The sequence below is a fragment of the Cetorhinus maximus genome, unplaced genomic scaffold, assembly GCF_964194155.1.
Source record: "Cetorhinus maximus unplaced genomic scaffold, sCetMax3.hap1.1 HAP1_SCAFFOLD_353, whole genome shotgun sequence".
NCBI classification, from domain to species: Eukaryota; Metazoa; Chordata; class Chondrichthyes; order Lamniformes; family Cetorhinidae; genus Cetorhinus; species Cetorhinus maximus.
Window position 1 is genome coordinate 264137 of NW_027596299.1, and position 24842 is coordinate 288978.

A 24842-nucleotide genomic window follows, 5' to 3' on the forward strand; every position below is an offset into this window, starting at 1 on the left:
TTAGTAATTAATAACATTGAAATTTTATCTTTGGGATGCATACAATTGTTCTGTCTTAGTTTATAATTACGCAAATACCTTGAGTAGTTACACAAAAACCTTGAGTAGCCCATCTGGCGATTAGTCATCTGGACAGACAACAGATAGCCCTGTCTCATGTGCTGACAACAGACATACTAGCTTGGTTTCAAGGGCGCTTGGTAGTTTGTTCAGTATACTTGTTTTCCTTCCTCCACAATAGCTGACAGCGCAGGTTTGTCTATTACTTGACATACTGGTGCAAAGACACTTCGTTGTAGTATTCCACTATGGTTTAACCACTTTGTTATCCTGTAGATGTATTTTATTCTCCCACAATCCCTCCTTGTTGATCTTCTAGATTAACACCAATGAGGAATAGTATCTTCATTCTCATAAGGGGGTTCATAACCGTAAGGAAAAGGCCGATCTCTGGCAGAGTAAACCTTTTCTCCCCACGAGTGGGCTTCACTGGGGCCAGTGCGCATCATTTGGGGGACAATTGGGGCACCTCCTAATCCAGTAGAGACACTGTTAATAACCTGGGAACAGCACATTCACAGAGAAACACATGCACAGCACCCTATAACACATGCTATGACCAACCCAATTAAAACATTCAGCAGCCCACTTCCCCAACCGGAGAACCACCCCATTATTGTAGCCCACCAGGAATACTTGTTATAAAAATTACTCAGTCTTTCCCTAACTTTCTTTATTTCTTACACTTTATCCATAACATGCTGTCCCAGGTTAATAATGTTCTCAGAAACATCAGGCACATAAGTGCAGCACTCTGAACCTATCATGGCACAAGTGCCACCTTTTTCAGCTAGGAGGAAATCAAGGGCCATTCTATTTTGTAAGGCGGTCAGGCGTAGGGCTATCATTTCAGTAGTGGTAGCTGAAATCTGTTTCTGTGTCTCAATCAAAGCATTAGCCGTTGAATTAGCAAATTTTTCAAGTGCAGCTGCCAGGTTGATAATCTCTCGGGAATTACGAGCAGCTCCATAAGAGGGGATAGCAATCATCCAGAATCATTCAGATTCCGAGATGTCACGGCGATGTAGATGCCAATGTGGGTGAATATCTAATTTACTTATATAGCGAAGATAGGGATTCAAATATGCTAGGTAGCAGCAACCACTCCAGGTGAGAGCAGTAGCGCCCTTGCCCAAACGTCCGTTATCTTGATTAAAGAAGGAAGATAACTGCGGCATCCCAGCCAGCCAGGGGTATGCTTTTTCCCCACAAACCCAGAACGTACCATTTAGAGGATTTTGAGGGTCATAACTGCCAGGGCTAGTAGATATGGTGTTTTTGTAACTATTGTTTCCGGGTGAAAGGTACTGGTTGCAAGGTTCGAACACCAACAGGTGGCGTTTATCGGCTCCTGAGGAGGCTTGATTTTTATCCCATGATCTGTATAGTTCCACCCATTAGCAGGTGGAGAGCGACAGAACCATCCCCTAAACACATTGGGTTCTGCATCATCTGACTGGGTGTGGAAATTCATGAGATCCTTCACTTCTTCCTCAGTCATTGGTTTTGCCTGATAGGTGCTTGACTCACCTCCATGTTGGGGAGTCTGGGCACATATCCAACAGGCACCCTGTCCTACTTGTCTAGCATAAGCGCGGCATAAAGACAAAAAGGTGTTGGGGTGAGATAAAACACTTAGATAATTTTTTATCCATACTACTGCTGATGTTTTGATCCCATAGGCTTCAAGTTTGCTAACAAGCTTAATAAGTGGTACTTGATCCATTGTCCATATACACAACATAAACTGCAATGTCCTCAACCACCCTCTCTGTTAAACTTGCCAAAAAACTCATTAAAATTATTTAATAAGTAGTGAGACTTAATTCCCTCAGCATTTTATCAGAAGTTTACAAAGCAAAAGTAAGGATTGTATGAACTATCATTGTCCTTTGGGTAGCAGGAGTGGCCCATTCCTCATTCCTTCTACTCACATTCTGATCTTCACCTGTTTGGATCAGGGTCACACTGAGAGGGACCAACAGAACTTTGGTCATTCCTGTCTCTCTCTTTGCTGACAGCAAAGTCCCCATGTGGGGTAACCCAGAGGCGTATATGAAATGTATCCTAGCCACTCTCTTCCACGCTTCAGAGTTCTGAGACACAGAACAGAAGGCTTCTTTACAACTGCGTTTAAAATCAGGAAGAACAATGGTGAATGCTGGAAACGTGCTGTCAAATCAGAGATTGGTGTAAAACTGTGATCTGTTCCTGACTGAAAGTGAAACGGCAGATTTAAGTTTCCAGGCTGAAAATGACTGTGTTAAGTATTCTGCGAATGAATATTCATAAATGAAAAAAGATTTAATGTATGTGTGATAGTCCTCTGTCTATCATTTTAAGGCAGTTGTTAACCCTGCCAAAGGCAAAAGGCCTGAAACATTACCTCAATCTCTCTCCACAGATGCTGCCTGACCAGCTGAGTATTTCCAACATGTTCTGTTAGATTCTTGGGAAATTAGATTGCTAAAGAAACAACTATATCCATCCGAAATAAAAGGAATATTGCTTTAGAAACAGATATTTCTGTACAGGCTTTTAATCCTTGGTGTGTGAGTGTTGGTAACAAGTCTATTATATCAATTGCCCATTCCCAGTTACCCTTTGCGGAGGTAATGGTGGGTCACCTTTTTCTTGAACAACTGTCCATTGAAGATGCTCCCACAAGGCCATGAGGTAAAATCTGAGTTCCACCATTTTCACTCAACGATGAAGGAGCAGTGAGAATGTGCCCAAGGCAGGATGCTGTGTTACTGAGATGGGAAGCTTGAGGATGAGTGCGTTCCTATGCATCTGCTACCTTTCTCCTTCAATGTGATGAAAACCTTAGAGTTGAGAGGTTCTGTCAGAATTCTGGTTGTTTTGCTGATGTGTGAAATCCTTCGTCTTCACCTTGTCCTGTCTCCCTCTCTCTCTCCTCACATAAGGACACAGACCAGGTAACAGGTTTGCCTCCAGTGCACTTTCTGGCTGTATCAATTGAATTAATAATATTATATGATTGGCGCCAATCATAATCGGAGCACAGAAAATGTCTTTGTATTCTACAACATCATGACTCAATGGCGCTGCGATTACCCAGCATACACTGAGAGGCAGAATAGGTTCTATCCTCACTACGGGAGACCATCGCGCATGCGCAGTGTCAGGCAGTAACCGGAGCATGCGCATTCGGGACTCTGATTGGAGCATGCGCGGTTCCATCACTGGGAAGAGAGGCGTGTTCGCGTTGGATCAGGGAGGAGAGCAGAAGAGTCGAGTGGGCGGGGAAGCTTCATAAACATTCACCGCAGGCCTCAAACAGCAAATAAAAAGTTTCCGGTCCCGCGTTGGTACCGATCTGCCGACTGTGGCGTTTTTCCCTATATAATGCCCGGTTTGACGGTCACCATGTTGAGGACGAAATGCGCATGTGCCGACGCCATCTTTATAGAGGGCAATGTGCAGCAGTGCTCATGTGCGGACGCCATCTTTATAGGGGGCAATAGGCAACAATTGTGATCAAAGGTGGTGCAATTAAAATTGGGAATTGTCAGGAATCTGGAATTAGACGAAGTGAAGATATCTCGGAGGGTTGTGAGGCTGGAAGAGATTACAGAGATAAGGAGGGACGAGACCATGGAGAGATTTGAAAGGATCAGAAAATCAAAATTTTGGTGCTCCTTGACCCAGAGCCTTTGTAGGTCAGTGAGCACAGGAGTGATGGGTGAACAAGACTTGGTGCGAGTAAGCACACGGGCAGCAGAGTTTTGGATGACCTCAAGATTACAGGAAGGTTGAATGTAGGAGGCTGGCTGGGGGTGCGTTAGGATAGTTAAGTCTAGAGGTAACAAAGGAATGGATGAGAGTTTCAGCAGCAGATGAGCTGAGACTGGGGTGGAAATTGGCGGTCATGGTGGTGATGTGGATATGTGGTTGGAAGCTCATCTTGTGGTGAAATATTTCAACATGTCTGGTACAGTCTCAGACAGTTGTCAGGGAGAGGAATGGAGTCGGTGACTAGGGAGTGAAGTTTGTAGCGGGGACTGAAGACAATGACTTCAATCTTCCCAATATTTAAATGGAGGAAATTTCTGTTCATCCAGTACTGGATGTCAGACAAGTCCGGATGGTGTGTGACTTGCAGGGGAACTTGGAGGTGATGGTGTTCACAAACACCTGTTACCATAGTCCTTCTGGGTGCTGGAGGATGAGGGTTTAGGAGAATCTGTCAAATTTCTTGTTGAGCTGTCGATATATAAAATGCTTCTCCTTTGCCCCTGACTCTCTCATATATCTCTCTATCTCTCTCTGCCTCTTTCTTTCTCTCCCTCTTGTAGATGCCAGAGTCTCATAAGGTCCGGACTGTGTCGCAGGTTCCATTCCCTGAAGGACATTAATCAATCATTTGGGATTTTAGGATAACTTTGAACCTTTCATGATCACTTTTTCCTGATGCCAGCCCTACATATTACAAGATTCATTCAGCTCAATTTTACATCCTGCCTTTGTGTTTTTGTGGGTTCCCTCTCGTTCCCTTTTTCCTGTTTAAATCAATTTCACAGGGTACTAAAAGGGGAGGATTTCCAGTCGGGAAACTGAAACCAAATATCACGTGAGGGTGGTAGGGAGTCACCCAATCTATCACAACCTGAATATCATCAGATTTTGAACATGGAAGGAAAAAGCACCGTTCACAGTGGGGAGAAACCGTTCACGTGTTCTGTGTATGGACGAGGCTTCAGCCGATCATCTGGCCTGTCAGAACATAAATGCAGTCACAACGGGAAGAAACCTTGGAAATGTGGGGATTGTGGGAAGGGATTTAATTACCAAGTTCAGCTGGAAACTCATCGGTGCAGCCACACTGGGGAGAGGCCGTTCACCTGCTCCGAGTGTGGGAAGGGATCCAATTACCCATCTGAACTGCAAACTCATCGCCACAGTCACGCTGGGGAGAGACCGATCACCTGCTCCACTTGTGGGAAAGGATTTACTGATTCATCGAACCTCCTGAAGCACTAGCCAGTTCACACTGGGGAGAGGCCATTCACCTGCTCTGAGTGTGGGAAGGGATTCGCTCAGTTATCCCACCTGCTGACACACCAGCGAGTTCACACTGGGGAGGGATCATTTACCTGCTCCAAATGTGGGTTGAGATTTACTGATTCATCCACCCTGCTGAAACACCAGCTAATTCACACTGCGAAGAGAGCATTTAAATGCCCAGATTGTGGGAAGTGCAATAAAAGCTCCTGGAAACTGATGCCCCATCACCATGTTCACATTGAGGAGAGACCATTCAGATATTCTCAATGCGGGAACGGCTTCAGGTGGTCATCACAACTCACCGCACACCAGTGAATTCACACTGGGGAGAAGCCGTTCACCTGCTCTGAGTGTGGGAAGGAATTGACTCAGTTATCCTACCTGCTGACACACCAGCGAGTTCACACTGGGGAGAGGCCATTCATCTGCTCTGAGTGTGGGAAGAGATTCACTCAGTCATCCCACCTGCTGACACACCAGCGAGTTCACAAGTAACTACAGTGATTGGATTTTGCTGTTCATCACATCCAGGACTGAACCATGTTCACTGGGGTCTGTTTCTGTTGATGTTAGTAAACTGCAGACCAGTTATGGAGGTTACTATTTTGGAGTATTGCTTGCAGTGTTGATCTCCCTACCTTAGAAGGGATATACTTGCCACAGGGGGAGTGCAGCAAAGGTTCACTAGGCTAATACCAGGAATGGCAAAACTGTGGAAGAGGAGAGATTGGTTCAACTGGACCTGTATTCACTAGAGTTTAGAAGAATGAGAGGGGATCTGATTGAAACATATAAAATTCTAACGGGGCTAGACAGATTAGATAAAGGGAGTATGTTTCCCCTGCTGGGGAGTCTAGAACCAGGGGCCACAGTCTCAGGATATGGAGCAGACCATTTAGGACCGAGATGAGGAAAGATTTCTTCACTCAGAGGATGGTCAGCCTGTGGAATTCTCTACCACAGAAGGCTGTGGAGGCTGGGTCACTGAGTATATTCAAGAATGATTTTTTTTTGGATATTAGGGGCATCAAGGGGTATGGAAAGAAAGCAGGAATATGGCATTGAGATAGAGGATCAGCCAAGATCATATTGAATGGCACAGCAATCTCAAAGGGCCGAATGGCCTACTCCTGCTTCTAGCTTCTATGAATAATGTCATTAATCACTTCTGTTAAAAACACTGTGTCAATTCTTTTTAATATCCCCAACATAAGTTAGTTCCCTTTGAAGTGCTCTCCCTCTCCCCTGTCTCCTCCATCTTCACCTCCAACCATAAATGTGAGGAACTCATGGAGCTTCTTTATCATTAAGACTGAGAGTCTGATCAGCAGCCTCTGCTGCTTCCCTCCCTTCCACTAGACCACCAGGACAACATTCTGGGGGTTACCGTTGACCAGAAACTGAACTGGATTAGCCATATAAATAGTGTGGCTACAAGAGAGTGTCAGAGGCTAGGAATCCTGCAATGAGTAACTCACCTCCTGACTCCCCAAAGCCTGCCCACCATCTACAAGGCACAAGTCAAAAGTGTGATGGAATACTTTCCACTTGCCTGGATGAGTGCAGCTCGCACAACACTCAAGAAGCTCGACACCATCCCGAACAAAGCAGTCTGCTTGATTGGCACCACATCCACAAGCATTCACTCCCTCCACCATAGACGCACAGTAGCAGCAGTGTGTACCATCTACAAGATGCACTGCAGGAATTCACCAAGGCTCCTTAGACAGCACCTTCCAAACCCACGATCACTACCATCTAGAAGGACAATGGTAACAGATAGATGGGAACACCACCAACTGAAAGTTCCCCTCCAAGTCACTCAGCATCCTGACTTGGAAATATATTGGTGTTCCTTCACTATCACTGGGTCAAAACCCTGGAAGTCCCTCCCTAACAGCATTATGGGTGTACTTACACCACACGGACTTCAGCAGCTCAAGAAGGCAGCTCACCATCACCTTTCCAAGGGCAACTAGGGATGGGCAATAAATACTGGCCCAAGCAGCGAAGCCCACATCCCATGAATTATTTAAAACAAAGTTCTGGGCCCCATACTTATGGATGTGGAGTCATTGGAGGCATACAGAGGAGATGGGGGCAGCGTGTCAGGAATTGTGGGCAGTGAGTCGGCAGATGGGGCAGAGTGTCGGGAGATGGGGGCAGCGTGTCGGGAGATGGGGCAGCGTGTCAGGAGATGGGGGAAGAGTGTCGGGAGATGGGGGCAGAGTGTCGGGAGATGGGGGCAGAGTTTCGGGAGATGGGGGCAGAGTGTCGGGAGATGGAGGCAGTGTGTCGGGAGATGGGGGCAGAGTGTCGGGAGATGGGGGCAGAGTGTCGGGAGATGGAGGCAGGCAGAGTGTCGGGAGATGGGGCAGAGTGTCGGGAGATGGGGGCAGAGTGTCGGGAGATGGGGGCAGAGTGTCGGGAGATGGGGGCAGAGTGTCGGGAGATGGGGGCAGAGTGTCGGGAGATGGGGGCAGAGTGTCGGGAGATGGAGGCAGGCAGAGTGTCGGGAGATGGGGCAGAGTGTCGGGAGATGGGGGCAGAGTGTCGGGAGATGGGGGCAGAGTGTCAGGAGATGGGGGCAGAGTGTCGGGAGATGGGGACAGAGTGTCGGGAGATGGGGGCAGAGTGTCGGGAGATGGGGCAGAGTGTCGGGAGACGGGGGCAGTGCGTCAGAAGATGGAGGCAGCGTGTGGAGACTTGGGAATGTTAGGGGGAATACAGTAAGAATTTATTGAAAGGGAATTACTTAGATGGCAGACAGCGTCATCGAGTGCACTAATAGTTAAAGGTTACCAGATGAACTTTGCACACCCTTGGGGCCTGCAATCACCAGAAAGACCTTAGTAACTGGACTGGAGACAGAGGATGAAAACAACATAGAGTAAGTGTGCTCGTCAACAGATAAGGACAGGACAGACGGTCCCAGCTTAGATAGGCGGAGAAGGCTCTGCCTGGGTGACCAGAGATATCTGTTTAATATAAACCAATATGCGGACAAGATTGGAATTTGAACAATGTTCTTGTACGTGATCTGTGATGTATAAATAAGCTGTATGCTTGTAATTTGGTAGAGTGTTACCTCAAGTTGCTTTGAGGTGGTTCTCTCCTTGCAATTGCTTGAGTAAATGATCGTAACCTGTACCTGATCCTCCTGTGGTTCGTTTGTCAAAGATACCACAACAACTGGCGTCGTCGACTGGATACTGGGATCGGATCCTCGGGACGGCTGTGCAAAGTGGTTGAGTATAATTTATTTACCACCCATAGTTAGTGCAGTAAGCCTACCCGAGAATGGTCTGGTCGAGTATCAAAAGAATCGGGAGGAGGACTAAGGGCAGGAGGTGCCGGGGTAGGAGGCGGAGCCGTGCTGGTGGGCTAGCAGTGCCGGAGCCACACAGGGAGGCCGGACCACTACCCTGAGAGGAGGCAGAGTCGCACTGGCAGGCTACGGTTTGAAATAGAACCATAGTTGAAGCTGCGCAGGGGCCAGACCCCTGGGGAAAACAAAAAAGATCACAAATAACTAAGTTGTCAGGGCCGCGCAAACTAACTGCGCAGAGATAGACGGAATAGAAGAATAGAATACCATCAGGAAAACAGGAAATTGCTATGGAACTCGACTGGGCAGCCGCGGACTCCATCACAAGGTTCATCGCGGAACAACAGTCAAAATTAATCAAGAAAATGTGGAAGGATGATTGGGACCCAAAAGGTCCCCTAGTGTATTTTCTGTAACTTAAAAAAATGAATTGATCTAAGTTACATGAGCTGTTTGCGCTGAAGAGAAAGAGAGCGAGAAAAAGGGGGTACCCCTAGGGGAGGTAATGAGCAGTGACAGGCAGGAGCAGAGGAAATGGGATCTTCAGTCAGTTTGATTGTCCAGATAGGTGGAGCCTCCAAGGTTCCTTTATTCCCCCCGCTGCTACTTGAAGTTTCGTTTAGAGTATGAGAGTTTTAAATCGTTATGTTCAATGTTATAGGGATATAAATACATACCTTTATATATGTGTGTGTTTGTGTGCAAGGAAGCACTTGTATGTGAGCTTTAATGTGTTTTCTTCCCTAAAATGTCATGTGCGTGTGAAGTTCAGCACTTTAGAGTCGAAAGCCCCGAATTAGATTAAAGGAAAAAAATACTCAAACTTTCCAAAGTTCTGAGCATAAGGTTTGAGTTGAGATTTCTGGCAAAAACCACAGTTTGAATTTATTGTAAAGATAAAACAGCCTTTGTTTGAGATGAACCAACCTTGCAGACTAGTAGAGGGTAACCCTTATCACCAGCTTCCAAGCTGATTGGGATTGATACATACGAGTTACATTAGCTCATATGAGTTGGTATTCTAAAATTCTGAGGGGAAAAAAAATACCTGAAATTCAAAAGGATTCTAGCAAAACTAAAAGTCATAAACACACGGCCTAGGTGGTTCCAATGGATTTGAAGAGTTAATTTAAATATGAAAGGAAATCTGCATCCCAACAGCACTGTTATTTGAATTTGGGACAATCTTGAGATGTAAAGTGCAGTGTAATTTACAAAGTTACTTTTGAATAACTAGGATGCTATCCAAGATAAAGAGTGTGTCGATAAACAAATGGGACTTTTAATCTGGATATAAATCATTACGCATGAGAAAGAGGTAGTTTTAATTTTGATAGTGTAAATTACAGTTCTTACAAAGTTTTTAAAAAATTGCAGTTTGGTTTCCAATAAACTTCTCAAAAGGGATTTTTTTTATTTTTAAAGGTTTTACAACAATTGACACGAATTCAAATGCTGCAAGCTTTTTGTCATTGTCAGTATGTTCCCCAAATATAAAGTTAAGCTCAAGACCTTGACGAAGTTTGACAGAAATCCAATTTTTGACCGAGTTAATTAATCTGGGGCAATTCTAAAAAAAGGATCGGACACAATTTAGTGGGTTACATTTGAGACAATAAAATGTTGTTTGAGAGGAAGATAAGGAAGCAAAACATGTCGATGCTTTAAAACTGTTATGAGAATACTTTATTAGACTGTAAAGTCTCTCCAGGCAACCTGAACAAGATAAGCTATTGCATGTGTAAAATGGTATCAGGAAAGGATTAAGGTAGGAGAAAGAGTTAGGGAAAGGGGATACAATATACAAACTGTTTTAAGGGGACTGAATTTGATAATCTGGCCACATCATGAGCAGTGAATACACAATACTAAATAGCAAGAAGTACAAGTAAATCAGTACTGTGGCAGGGACAGAAACCTGATTGGAGGAATTCAAACATGGAGTTCTTGGAAAGTTGGACATGATTTTGGGAGGTGACAACACGTTCAAGGAGTTTCAGAAGAAGGGAGGTTGCAGATGGGGCAGTCGCTGCAAGGACGGTGAAATCAAAGGCTTGTTTTTTGAGGAGGGGTGATAATGGCAGATTCGAAGGAGAGAGGGACACTACCTGAAGAGAGAGAACGATTAACAATATCAGTGAACATGGGGAAGTTGGGGGATCAGCAGTTTAGTGGGAATAGGGTCAATGGAGCAGGAGGTGGGTCTCATGGTCAAGATGAGCACTGAAAGGGCATGAGGGAAGATGGGAGAGAAACTGGAGGAAGATGTGGGTTCAGGGCTCGGACAAGGGGGAATCTTTAGAGACAGTTTGTCCCGGTGGGTTAGTGGAAGGGAGGGAAGCAGCAGAGGCAGCTGATCGGATTGTCTCAATCTTAGTGACAAAGAAGCTCCATGAGCTCCTCACACTTGTTGTTGGAGGTGAGGATGGAGGAGACAGGGGAGATGGAGAGCCCATCAAAAGGAACTAACTTGTGTTAGAGATATTAAAAAGATTCAACAAACCGTGTTTATCACAAAGCTGATTTATTTGACTTTTATCTAGAATATTAACCTCTATAACTGGGCTGGATTTTATTACCAGGAGCAGAAACAGACACCAAAGAACCTGGTTCAGTCTGGATATGATTAACAGCAAAATCCAATCAGTGTAGTTACTTGTGAACTCGCTGGTGTCTCAGCTGATGGGATGACTCATTGAGTCCCTTCCCACACTTGGAGCAGGTGAACGGCTTCTCTACTTTGAATGTGTTCGTGTTTAAACAAGTTGGATGAATGAGTAAATCCATTTTCAAACACAGTGCCGGTGAATGGCCTCTCCACATTGTGAGTATGCTGGTGCCTCAGCAGATTGGAGAAGTGAGTGAATCCCTTCCCACACTCAGAGCAGGTGAACAGTCTCTCTCCAGTGTGAATTCGCTGGTGTAGTGTGAGGTCATATGAACGTCTGAACCCAGTCCCACAGTGTTCACACTGACGAGAATGGTCTCTCGTCAGTGTGAACACGTTGATGGGATATCAGGTTCTGGGGAATTTTAAAGCATTTCCCGCAGTCTGGGCATTAAAAAGGTCTCTCGTCAGTGTGAACTTGTTGATGTCTCAGCAGGGTGGATAACTGAGTAAATCCTGTCCCACACTTGGAGCATGTGAATGGCCTCTCCCTGGTGTGAACTCGCTGGTGTGTCAGCAGGTTGGATGACCGATTAAATCCCTTCCCACAGTCAGAGCAGGTGAACAGCCTCTCCCCAGTGTGAGTGGGCTGGTGTTCAGTGAGTTGAGATGATCCTATGAACCCAGTCCCACAGTGAGAGCACCTGAACGGTCTTTCATCAATGTGGACACGTTGATGGGACATCAGTTCCCCAGAACTTTTATAGCACTTCCCACAGTCCAGACATTTAAATGGTTTCTCCCCAGTGTGAACTCGCTGGTGTCTCTGCAGGTTGGATGACTGAGTGAATCCCTTCCCACACTCAGAGCAGGTGAAGGGTCTCTCCCCATTGTCAGTGTGCTAGTGCCTCAGCAGGTTGGAGAAGTGAGTGAATCCCTTCCCACACATGGAGCAGGTGAACGGTCTCTCTCCAGTGTGAATTTGCTGGTGTAGTGTGAGGTTATATGATCATCTGAACCCAGTCTCACAGTGAGAGCACCTGAATGGTCTCTCGTCAGTGTGAACACATTGATGGGACATCAGGTTCCTAGAGCTTTTAAAGCATTTCCCACAGTCTGGGCATTTAAGAGGTCTCTCCCCACTGTGATATTGCTAGTGTTTAAGCAGGTGCAATGACCATGTGAATCCCTTCCCACACTCGGAGCAGGTGAACAGTCTCTTTCCAGTGTGACTGCGCCGATGAATTTCCAGCTGGGATGAGTAACCAAATCCCTTCCCACAATCCCCACATTTCCATGGTTTCTCCCCATTGTAACTGCATTTATGTTCTGACAGGCCAGATGATTGGCTGAAGCCTTGTCCACACACAGAACACGTGTACGGTTTGTCCCCACTGTGAACGGTGCTTTTTCCTTCCATATTCAAGATCCAATAATACTCAGGTTATGATAAACTGGGTGATTCCATCAGATCCTGATGTGATGTTTGGATTGAGTTTCCCGACTGAAAATCCTCCCATTCTAATACCCTGTGAAATTGATTTAAAACAGAAAAAAGGGAGTGAGAGAGAACCCACAAAAACACAAAGGCAGGTTGTGAAACTGAGCTGAATGAATCTGAGAATTTGTGGGGCCGGCACTAGGAAAAAGTGACCATGAAAACTGCTGGACTGACAACTGGTTCACTGATGTCCTTTAGGTAAGGGAACCTGCCACCTGATCTGATTGAATCTAAGGAAGGAGGGAGAGAAGGAGACAGAGATGGGAGAGGCAGGCGGAAAAGGAGAGGGAATTTTATATCTACAACTCGACTAGAACATTGACAAAACCACTGAAACTCTCAACCACCACCACCTAGAAGGACCAGGGTAGCAGGTGTATGTGAAAACCATCACCTCCAAATTCCCCTCCAGGCCACACACTGTCCTGACTTGTCTGACATCCAGCACTGGGTGAACATAAATTTCCTCCATGTAAATATTATTTTCCACACAATGTGACTGCAGATTTTCAATATTTGCTGGTCTTGTTAGTGAAAAGACAGGGGAGTGGGACTAGCTGATTGGCTCTTGCAGAGAGCCAGCATGGGCACAATGGGCTGAATAGCCTCCGTCTGTATTGTCATCATTCAATGATTCTATTACTCGATGAAAAAGAACCTACACTGGAGGCCAGGGACCAACTTCTGTAACCAACACCCACCCTGATACAAACCGGCTCTTAATTGGTCCGTCTGTGTTTCTAGACTCGGTTCTGCAAGCAACGCCTGCAATAGAATAATAGCAAAATACTGCAGCTGCTGGAACTCTGAAATAAAAAGAGAAAATGCTGGAAATACTCAGCATGTCAGGCAGTATTTGCGGAGAGAGAAACAGAGTTAACGTTTCAGTGTGTGCAGAATGAGTTACAGGGAATAAAAATGGTGCAGAACTTGATGGTCAGTATAGCTCAGAAGTGGAAGAGGAATGGACTATAGCACAGGAAAAACAGTTCCTGACTATGAAAGATACTATGGGAAGATAAAGCTGGTGAGACAGCAGCACATGGTGGGCGGATGGGCAGCAATGGAAACCTCATTTAGATACAGTCGGCAAAAGCAACAGTAAAATACTCAACATCATTAAAATACACCCAGTATTAGAGGCAGAGGAAGTTACAGAGTGGCAGAGAGATGATCAGGGAGGGCAGAGGGTGAAATAGAGCATCACATGGACATGGATTCAGATCCACAGTGAAGGAGTCACATCAGCCCCACAGCAATGGAACATCACACAGGTAACAGTCTCCAGTCTTACAGTAAGTTTAGTTTGGAGAAACTGGGGTTGTTCTCCTTGGAGCAAAGCAGATCGAGGGGAGATTTGATATAGATGTACAGTGTATGATTGGTTTAGATAAAGTAGACAAAGAAATGCTGCTCCCATTAGCTGACTGTAAAAGGAGTAAGGGACACAGATTTAAGATTATAAGAACATAAGAAATAGGAGCAGGAGTCGGCCATTCAGCCCTGAAGCCTGCCCTGCCATTCAAAAAGATCATGGCTGATCTGCCCAAGGCCTCAAATTACCTGTCGTGCCAGCTCCTCATTGCCCTCAATTCCCTGACATTTCAAAAAACTATCTACATCCTCTTTAAATACTTGCAGCGGTCTAGCCTCTACAACTCTCTGGGGTCGAGAATTCCAGACATTTACCACCCTCTGAGAGAAGAAATTCCTTCGCATCTCAGTTCCAAATGAGTGCCCCCTTATTCTGTAACTATGTCCCCTAGTTCGAGATTCCCCCACTAGTGGAAGCATCTTCTCAGCATCTACCCTGTCAAGCCCCCTCAATATCTTGTACATTTCAATAAGATCACCCCTCATTCTTCTAAACTGTAATAAATAAAGGCCTAACCTTTTTAGCCGCTCTTGATACATCAACCCCCTCATCCTAGGGTTCAGCCTAGTGAACCTCTTTTGAACTGCCTGCAATGCCAGTGTATCCTTTTTTAAATACGGGGACAAAAATTGTACACAGTACTCCAGGTGCAGCCTCACCAAAACCCTGTACAGTTGTAACAAGACTTCCCTCTGTTTAAACTCCAACCCCCTATTAATACAGGCCAAAATTCCATTTGCCTTCTTAATTACTTGCTGCACCTGCAATGCTAACCTATTGTGTTTAATGCACAAGAACACCCAGATCCCTCTGTGCTGCATTTTTTTGGAGTCTCTATCGGCAAGATATACGAGGTGGGGATGTGTGGAAGAACTTGTTTTTCGCATATAGCGTGGTAATGACTTCAACAGCTGATAATATCCAGGTCCTGGCGAATCGAGTGACAATATCAGGTTTTGAAGTGATGTTTGGTTTGAGTTTGCTGTGTGTAAATCCTCCCCTTCTGACTCTCCGGAAAGGGAGTTTCCAAAATCCATCCCTGTCAGTCCAGGATAGAAATTCACAAAATTTTCTCCTCCTGCTACCTGGACCAGGATGGCCGCGCATGCGCCCTGCTGCACATTGCCCCCTATAAAGATGGCGGACTGATTTCTTCTCCGCCGATGCTGCCAGACTTGCTGAGTTTTTCCAGGTAATTCTGCTTTTGTTTTGTTTTGGATTTCCAGCATCCGCAGTAGCTTTTAGCTTTTTATTAACCAAGGTCTGATCGCGGCAAAAGCGCCACAGCTTTTCCTCCGCTCTTACAACCGACGACGGTAGCCTCTAATTCTGGAGTCTGCAGCTTACACAACATACTTACAAAGCTTTCCTAGCCAAGTGCAAGATCCATCGCTCCCTCCGTTTCCTTTTTCACGAACTATTTTTGGACCCGATGAAGAAGCAGCTTCCGATCGCCATTACTCTCACTGCGCATGCGCCAACGCGGCGGCACTACGCCTGCGCATTGCTCTCCAGTGGTGCAGATAGGGAACGTCCATCATCTTGGGGAATGCTGGGTAAATACCCCGTCATTCAAAGTTCAAATTTGTTAACAGTGATTTGTTTTGCTGTTATGCGGTGGAGTCTGGGACAGGTGGATCCAATATTAAAATTAGGAAAAAAATTATAATGAAGGGCATTTGCATGGGTCATCCATTATTCACCAGAAAGAAGGAGGATGGGAATTGGTGGAGAATTGGCAGACCCAAAAACAGCAGAATCCAATCCCTGCAGTCACATGTGAACTCACTGGTGTCCCAGAATGAGTGAATTGCTGCCATACACAGAACATTTAAGCAGCCTCTCTTTGATATGAATGAACTGCTCATGCATCAAATTCTTTGAACTTCAAAGTTTCTGGTTTGGGAGATGGAGAAACTGAATAAATCCTTTGCAGTCGATAAATATCTGAGCAGTCTCTCTCCAGCGTAACTGGGCATATTTTCAGAAAAACCGGTCTGATTACTTCCCATATTTTGCCTTGCAGCACCATTTCTTTTGTCAGTTAATCTCCCATGCCTTACATCTTATCACTGCTCATCTCTTTTTTTTAACTTTAATTCCCGAGATCCACCTCTGTACTCATTCTGGATCTGTTGATGTTTAATATTTCCATCTCATCTCTGATCTCTATTCTTCACTCTACTTATAATGGTAGATCCGCTTTTGTTTTGTTTGGTTTTGAGTCAGTAAGTAACTCATCTAAGTTATGAAATTTCACAAAACAGCAACAAAGCTTCATTCCAACCAGGAATCAAACACATTCCGTGGTAATAAGAGCACCAAATCCTAACCACTAGACAACTGTGGAATCCACGTGAAAGTTGGCTGATCCACAATAATTTTGCAATGTCTTCACTTCAGAGCACTTTCACTAGAGGCAAGTTCCTCTGCCAAAATGGCATGTTTACATAGAACACAAATGACTTGTTCAGCCAATGACAACATTGAATGCTGTTGACAGGTACATGAAATTGACAGGGAAGGGTAATAGTCCAAGAGGCTGTGGATGTGCAATCTTCAACTTCTAAAACCCACTAACTTAATCATTGTGGTTCCTGTGAAACTTACAAGGCAATGCACTGCAGATACTCAACATTAAAAGCAACTGACACATGTCAAGTTCTAAACACTGTCATGTCACATCTCTTCCTGCTTCTGTCTCCGCCTCGCCCCCTGCTCCCTCTGTTTGTACAGCTCTGAGATCAATTAGCTGTTTCATGCAGACACTGTCAGTTCGGGAACCCAATCTACACCTGGAAAGCAGGGACAGGGAATGGATGACACAAGGCATTGAGAAGAGATGGGTTTGAAGATGACATGGTAAAGAAAAGCAGGAATTCATCTCCCTGATTATCCCACATACTGATTACAGGAATGTGCACAGTGCCAATTATCCACAGTTTCATTCTCGTTCCAGCCTTGTGTACGTTGTTAAGCTTTGAAGTTTATATCTTCAGACAGATTTTCAATGTGGAGAGAGCGGAGCGAGGATGAGCTTATGTTGTTCAGACGATGTACTATAAGAAGGTACATAACAGGCTGATGATAACAGTGCCTGTTTTCAAACAGTGAGAGACAGTGGAAGATTGGCACCAATAAAAGTGTCCTTCAACTAGTCCGTTTCCAAATCTCGTTCTAGAAATGACAAGAAAACACAATGAATTTACTCTGTGTCTTGACTTCAAATGAACAGGATGCAAGGTAAGAAAGTATATTTCGCGAGATTGGGTTGTAAAATGGCAAAGTGGGCGTGAAAAAATAACCGTGGTGTTTGGAAACATAGAATTATAGGAAGTTACACTTTTCGATTTGGCATGCTGCTTTGAAATAGCAGCTGTGATTGTTTGATCAGGAGTGATATTTCTGCCAGTTTGAACATCAGGCAGAAAAGCCTTCCCCTTTACCACCCACATTTAGCCTCGCAGCATCATCCCTTTAGTCAGTTCATCCCTCATGCCTTGCATCTTATCACTGTCCATCAGTAACAGAAACGGAATGAGGACAACTGCAATTATTGTGGCAACAGTCTGAATCTTCAGCTTGTTAATACCAGCTTTAGGGTATCTTGCAACTCACCTTGGTACATGTTCCTGTGGTGTAATTGGTTACTACATGCAACAATTATATGAGGGTTTTTTAGATCGAGCACAACCTAATATTGTTCACGTTTTACCCCCTTTGGTATTGGCTGCCACACAGTTCCAGGTTTTTTCTTTTCGTGTCCTTTCACTGCCAGAAAAATATTCCCCAAAATTTGCCAATTCTGCTGTTATCCATTAACTCTTCAACTAAACAATACCTTGTTTTTTTCCCAAATGGGATATGGAGAATATGCGGTTGTGATGATACAAACCCATGTTCAAATTTAGAAATGTGAAAATACAGTTCAATTCATAGACCGAATAATCTGTGGTTGTTCTTCTTAAAGCCGAGAAGGGTAAGAGGAATTGTGTTTGAGCTGATTAAAATCATGAAAAGTTCAGATAGAGAAATTAAAGAGAAAATGCTTCAAATGGATGAAGGGTCGATAACAGATGATAACCAATTTAAGAAGAGTGTCTGAAGTATCAGGTAACAAGATGAAAAGTGTTGTTTTTCTAAAACAATCATTTGGCATTTGGAAATCACTGCCTAATAGGATGATGCAAACAGAATGAATTGCAGTCTTGAAAAGGGGAAACGAGAAGGAGGACATTCTGCAGCAACGTGAGGAAAGGGTGGGGAAGTAGGACTGACTGCGCTGCTAGTGTAGACACAATGGGTCAAACTGCCTCCTGTGTGGGGAAAGGGTGGGGAAATGGGATTGACTACACTGCTAGTGCAGACACAGTGAGTCAAGTTGCTTCCGTCTGTGTTGTACTTTCCTGTGACTCCGCAATTCGACCCACTTCTGAAAAATGGATCAGACCATTTCAGAAATTTACAGCCAATTCACTATTCAGCTCGCAGCAGCAATTTCATCTCACCATCATCTTTCATTCACTTTGAGCTGCCGAGGCTCCAAATGATGGAATTCGCTCCCTCAAACTCTCTGCCTCTGTCACTCTCTCCCCTCCTTTAAGATGCTGCTTAAAACTTACCCCTTTTATCAAGCTCCTGGCCACCCATCCTAATATCTCCTTCTGGGTGGGTCACAATCAAACTTTGGGAATGCTTCCTGTCAAGTGCTTTGCGGTGTTTTATTGGGTTAAATGTCAATCAGTGAAAATTGTTGTTGTTCAGCTCCACACGGTAGGAATGGAGCTGAGGGGACAGAAAGGATCCAGCTCAGTCAGTGACATTCTGCCTCGTGTGTGGAAGTACAGCTAGGGAGAGACACTTGAACATTTGGTCTCTATTCCTGAGCTGGATGAGCTGTTTACTACATGGAGACTATGAAATGTATTAACGGAGTCAGTGATTGAAGCAGAGACCAAGGAAACATAGAAGAACAGGTAAAGAAGGTGAGTGAATGACAGGGGGAGAAAGATCGTGGTGGTTTGGCGGGCCTGTGAGATTAGGACTAATTCTGTTGGGGAATCTAAACACCAACGTGGACTTGTTGGAGGTGACAGTCTGATTCTATTTGATAATATTTCTGAAACTTTTGGATGTCAAAAATGCATCAATGCATAAATGGCAGCATGAAATATTGTGCACAGTACATGAAGCTTCATGAATAAATTAGTTTCCCGTTGCTCTGAGAATCCATTTATCATTCATATGGATTGGGACAGACTTTGGTAAGCTGGGATGTCATGGGAATGTGTTCATTATTAACAGGTTAACATCACACACAGTGATTCCAGGTTAAATTACCATCAGAAAATCAGTTGCTCTGAGCACTTTTTCGTATCCTTATTTTATTTATCTTATTTATTCAAGAGAGCATTAGATGATTATTTGAATAGTAACAATGTGCAAGGGTACAGGGAAAATGCAGGTCACTGGCACTGGTCATAATGCTCATTTGGAGAGCTGGTGCAGACACGATGGCCCGAATGTCCTCCTTTTGTGCCGTTCAGATTCTGTGGTTATCAGTCACATGTAGGTCAGACCAGATAAAGATGACAGATTTCCTTCCCTAAAGGGCATGTGTAATCAGATGTATTTTTACGAAAACCGATGATAGTCTCATTGTTAACTAGCTGGTGATTACAGATTTATTAATTGAATTTAGATTCCACCAGCTGCCATGGTGGGTTTTGAACCCGTGTCCTCAGAGCATTAGCCTGGGCCTCTGGATTACTCGTACGGTTGTCCCAGATTTACAAAAACAGCATATCCTGAAAACAGCCCTACCTTTCCATTCAAAATAAGAAATCGAACACTATGTGGTCATTGCACCTCTCATTATAAAACAGACCAGTATTTAACTTTACAAATATGCATAAATTATTGGACCAGTGTCCATACGTTACACGTCAAACATCACACAATGAATGTCACAATGTGTTACTCATACAAAATCTTAAAATAACAATTCCAGCTACTGACCTGGAGCCTAATATTTACAAACAGCTACAACTGTCACCTTATTTGGATTTCACCATTTACAGCAGTGATTTTAAACTCAGAGGCCAGTTTAACAGTTAAATGTTACAAATGTTCTTCAGCCTTCAGAGGACACGTGAACAATAATTAAGGATATCCAGTTAAGATGGGATGGAAGTCACCTCCATTTAATAAAATGTCTTCCTTTGGATTTTGTGAAGTTTATGTAGCACAGCAAAAAAAAAAAAACTCACCTGGTGCTGAAAGGGGGTGAATATAAAATTCAAGGTTGCTGATTTAAATTTGATTGCTGTCTTTGGTCATCTGGCGTCTTCAAAAGATGGGTTGGAGAACACAGGTGGAGCAGCACACGCAGGTTAATAAATCAATTAAACAAAAGCGTATTGTTTAACATCACCACATGAATAACTATCTTGTTTCAGTACCCTTTGAGTAACATATTGCTTTAATTTCTTTGAACCAGGTTTAATTATTGGCTCTGAAAGGTTCTATAATAATTAAGCAAATTAATTTGTATCATAATTAAGTCCTCTCTAACAGCACTGTGTGTACACCTATACCACATGGACTGCAGCGGTTCAAGAAGGCTGGTCACCACCACCTTCTCAAAGGCAATTAGTGATGGACAATAAATGCTGTCTCACATTCCATCTATGAATACATAAAACAAAAAAAAGTATTAATCACCTTGAAAACAAGGCTGGAATCAATTAAAATACGGGTCTGTAAAAATGATAATTGCAGAAGATGAATTTTGAAATTTAAAAGTAAAAAACAAAGTTGGAAGTACACAGCAGCATCAGCAGCTGGGGGTGCATGATTCATCAGGACTGCTCTGTCCCGTTCCCAACAATGTGTCAACATGAAGCAGGAAACTCTCTTCTCCCTGCGCTTCCCCCTCCCTCCCTCACCGCCCACCCCCTTCACTGAGTCTGAACTGGGTACAATGCGTCAACATGAAACAGAAAACTCTCTTCTCCCTGCTCCCACTCCCCTTCACTGACTCTGAATTGCGTCCAATGCACAAGGAGCTATTACTGTGTCCAGAGTTTTGTAAAATTATTTTTTATAAATAATGTTCAAAATAGTGTTACTTTTAGTTATGTTAGAGTGGGTTAACACAAACGTTTAAACTACCCACAGGGGAGCTCGGACACCTGCTCCCTGTAGACAGGACATCATTTCACTTCACAAGGTATCATAGGGAAGATTAATATATTCCCATCCCACAATTCTTTCCTTCTCATTTCAACATTCAGGCTGATAAATAATGCTTCAATCTGCTGATGTAATTTTAGCAAATAATTTATAACTGATAAACTCAATCTCAGGTGAGAATGTGCAATGTACTGAAATCAATTCACTTTACTCACCACAAGTGTGAACAGTTTGTGTTTGATAGACCACCAGTTGTCCGGGGAAGCTTTGTTCACTTTGCGCAGTGATAGTATTGTAGCCAATGGGGTTTAACTGAGGTGTGATTATTGCTTTTTGAAAACTTTTCCCAATAGCCCGCTATGGTGACTTGCAACAAAGTCAGCATTAGCAATTTTTGGTAATCTCTTCCGAGACTGTTTATGGATGTTAAACGATAGTGAAGTAAACTGAGCTGATATTCAGCAGGGAAGGTAGTATCAGTGAAGAGGTGAGTTTTCAATATTTATTTGTCGTGTTGATTGAAGTCTGTTGGTGGTGGGGTTCCTAATATAAAAGCAAAATACTGCAGATGCTAGAAATCTGAAACAAAAACAAAATGCTGGAAAACCTCAGCAGGTCTGACGGCATCTGTAGAGAGAGAAATAGAGTTGACGTTTCGAGTCCATATGACCCTTCTTCAGAACTGAAGGGAAGTAGAAATGTAATTAAATTTATACTGTTTAAGGTGGGAGGGAACAGGTGAAGCTGGGTAGAAGGCCAGCGACAGCTTGTGGCAATGGAGGGTTGGACAAAGATGTCATGAACAAAAGGATAAAGGGAATGTTAATGGTAGTGGTAAGGGCTAAAAAGGTGCATAAGGTGGCATTAAGGTAAGAAAACATAATGTGATAATGACAGGACAAGGCTAAGCACTCTGAAAAGAACAATATGAGCAAGGAACAGATGGCCCTTATGGGGGTAGGGTGGGGGAAAAGGGATCGAAAATGGGGTAAGAAGGGGGTTGAAAAGGGGATAAAACAATGAACAAATGAATGAAAATAAAAATGAATCAAAATAAAAATAACTAACACTCCTTTCAGGTGAAGCAGCGCTTCACTTGCCTCTCCATCGATTTGGTCCACTCTATTCGCTGCTCCCAATGTGGACTCCTCTACACTGGAGACACCAAACGCAGACTGGGTGATTGCTTTGCAGAACACATCCGGTCTGTCACAAGCATGAACCAGGCCTTCCTGTCGCTTGCCACTTCAACACACCATCCTGCTCTCATGCCCACATTTCCATCCTTGACCTGCTGCAATGTTCCAGTGAACCCCAACGCAAACTGGACGAACCTCATCTTCCAATTAGGCACATTACAGCCTTCCGGACTTAACATTGAGTTCAACAACTTCAGAACATGAACTCTTTCCTTACTTTTATAGCTTGACCCCATGACTCCAATCGTCATTGGATGATAAAGCCTAATTTTGCATGCAAGACTATCGCCTTCCAATGGCGGACCTCTCACCCAGCATTCAGATCGGGACAGAATGTGCCCTAAACATTGCGCCAGTGCTATACGCATGCGCAAAGCGGAGTGTGATTGGCACGCGCATTGCGGTCTCCCGCCTGAGCATGTGCAGTGCTGTCCTGTGACCGGCGCCACAGAGAGCGGTTAGGAAAATGGCGACTGCAGCAGAAAAACAGAGTTAGTGGGTGGGCGGCAGGAATGGAGGCTTCATAAACACTCGATAAAGGCTGCATACCCTGAATAAGAAACTAACGGCTCTGCGTTTGCATCGAACAGACCGGAAATGGCTGGATCTCTCCCTCTGCACGGCCTGGGGGAAGCGGCTGTGCAGCAGGGCGCATGCGCGGTTATCCTGGTCCAGTAGCAGGAGGAGAGTATGTTGTGCATTTCTATCCTGGGCTGACAGGGATGGATGTTTCTATAATCTCCTTTTCACAGGATATTAAATGGGAAGGATTTGCAGACGAAGAAAACTTAAATAAAACATCACATCAAGATCTGACAGAGTCACTCAATTCGTCGTAACCTGGATATTATCGGTCTCAGAACGTCAGTATTGAGTTCCAGGTCATTAACACTCACTGTGTAAAATTTCTTCCTCACTTCTCCCCTGTAGATCTTGCCCCAAACCTTAAATCTGTGTCCTGTAATCCTTTTACGATAAAATAATGTGAACAGTTTTTCTTTAGCTACCTTAACTACACCAATCATAAACTTGTACTCCTCTATCAAATCTCTCCTCAATCCACTTTGCTTCAAGGGGAATAACCACAGTTTCTCCAACTTAACCTGAAAACTAAAATCCCTCATCCCTCGACCCATTCTGGTAAATCTTCCTCCGCACCCTCTCAAGGACCCTCACATCCTTCATAATGTGTGGTGATCACTGGTTTGCACAGACCCAGATGTTCTGTGTCCGTGTGTGTGACATCATCACACATCAACAATTACACTGTGACATCATCGCACATCGACAATTACATGGTGACATCACCCTGCTCCCCGGGTATTTCCTCAACTGGGAGATTTTTCTCTGACTCCAGTACTTCTGATATCTTTCCAGTTGCAGGATCCAGCAGGAGATTTTAAATTTAAAAACTGAAATTGTTTCAGGTTGAGTATTTTTGATTATTCATTTACAATTTAAAGCTTTTAGTTCTACGCTCTGTTATCTGGGAGAGATTTCACGACTCTGGGGCTGGTGTGATTCCTTTACAGTGGATCTGAATCCATGTCCATCTATTGCTCTGTTTCACCTCTACCCTCCCTGATCACCTCTCTGCCATTGTCTAACTTTCTCTGTCACTAATTACGAGTGTATTTTAACTATGTTTAGGATTTTAATGGTTCCTTCTGCCAACTGTGTCTAAATGAGGTTTCCACTGCTGCCCATCCCCTGACCATGTGCTGCTGGCTCACCAGCTTTATCTTCCCACAGTATCTTTCAGGAATTGTTTTTCCTGAGCTATAGTCCATTTCTGTTCCACTTTGGCACCTATATTGACCATCAGATTCTGCCCACCCTGAAATGGTAATTAATTAATTCTATTATGTAATGGAACATACCAAGGTGTTTCACAGGAAAGTTAGAAAGCAACATTTGACACCGAGCCACATGGGGAGATATCAGGGCAGATGAACAAAGGTTTACTAAACGAGGTAGGTTTTAAGAATTATCTTAAAGGAGGAAAGTGAGGTGGAGAAGTTTAGGGAGGAAATTCCAGAGCTTGTGGCCTTGGAAACTGAAGGGGAGACACCAAATGTGGAGCAGTTAAAATCAGGAATGCTGAGCAGGTCGGAATTAGAGAAGTGTAGATATCTCGGAAGGTTGTTAGGCTGGAGGAGATTACAGAGGTAGGCAGGGAGAGACCATGGAGGGATTTGAAAACAATTATGAGCAATTTAAATTTGAGGTTCTCCTTAACCCAGAGCCTTTGTATTCAGTGAGTACAGGGGTAATGGGTGAACAAGACTTGATGCGAGTAAGCAGAGTTTTGGATTACAGGGAAGCTGAATGTGAAGGTGTTAGGATAGTTAAGCCTAGAGGGAACAAAGAAATGGATGACAGGTTGAGCAATTACATAAGGATATATGTGGATAATGTGGGAAAAATACTTTGATCGCAGAGGAGGCTCGATGGGCTGTATGGCCTGTTCCTGTTCCTATGAACAGTCTGGTTCAGCCTCAGATAGTTGGTAGGGAGAGAGATAGAGCTGATGGTCAGGGAGTGGCGTT

General features: G+C 44.1%; 1 long non-coding RNA gene, 1 other non-coding gene and 1 pseudogene across 2 annotated transcripts; 2 read left to right on the forward strand and 1 right to left on the reverse strand.

Annotated features, from left to right (window-relative positions):
- Positions 1 to 3223: 3223 nt before the first annotated feature.
- On the forward strand, positions 3224 to 5627 carry LOC144673363 (uncharacterized; annotated as a pseudogene).
- Positions 5628 to 19381: 13754 nt separating this feature from the next.
- On the reverse strand, positions 19382 to 21670 carry LOC144673361 (uncharacterized). Its single transcript, XR_013574296.1, has 3 exons — positions 21310 to 21670; positions 20170 to 20246; positions 19382 to 19505 (listed from the first exon to the last, which is right to left on the reverse strand). It is a non-coding gene; the product is annotated as an uncharacterized LOC144673361 (long non-coding RNA).
- LOC144673367 (U4 spliceosomal RNA) lies at positions 21367 to 21507 on the forward strand. The gene has a single exon (XR_013574298.1). It is a non-coding gene; the product is annotated as a U4 spliceosomal RNA (small nuclear RNA).
- Positions 21671 to 24842: the final 3172 nt, after the last annotated feature.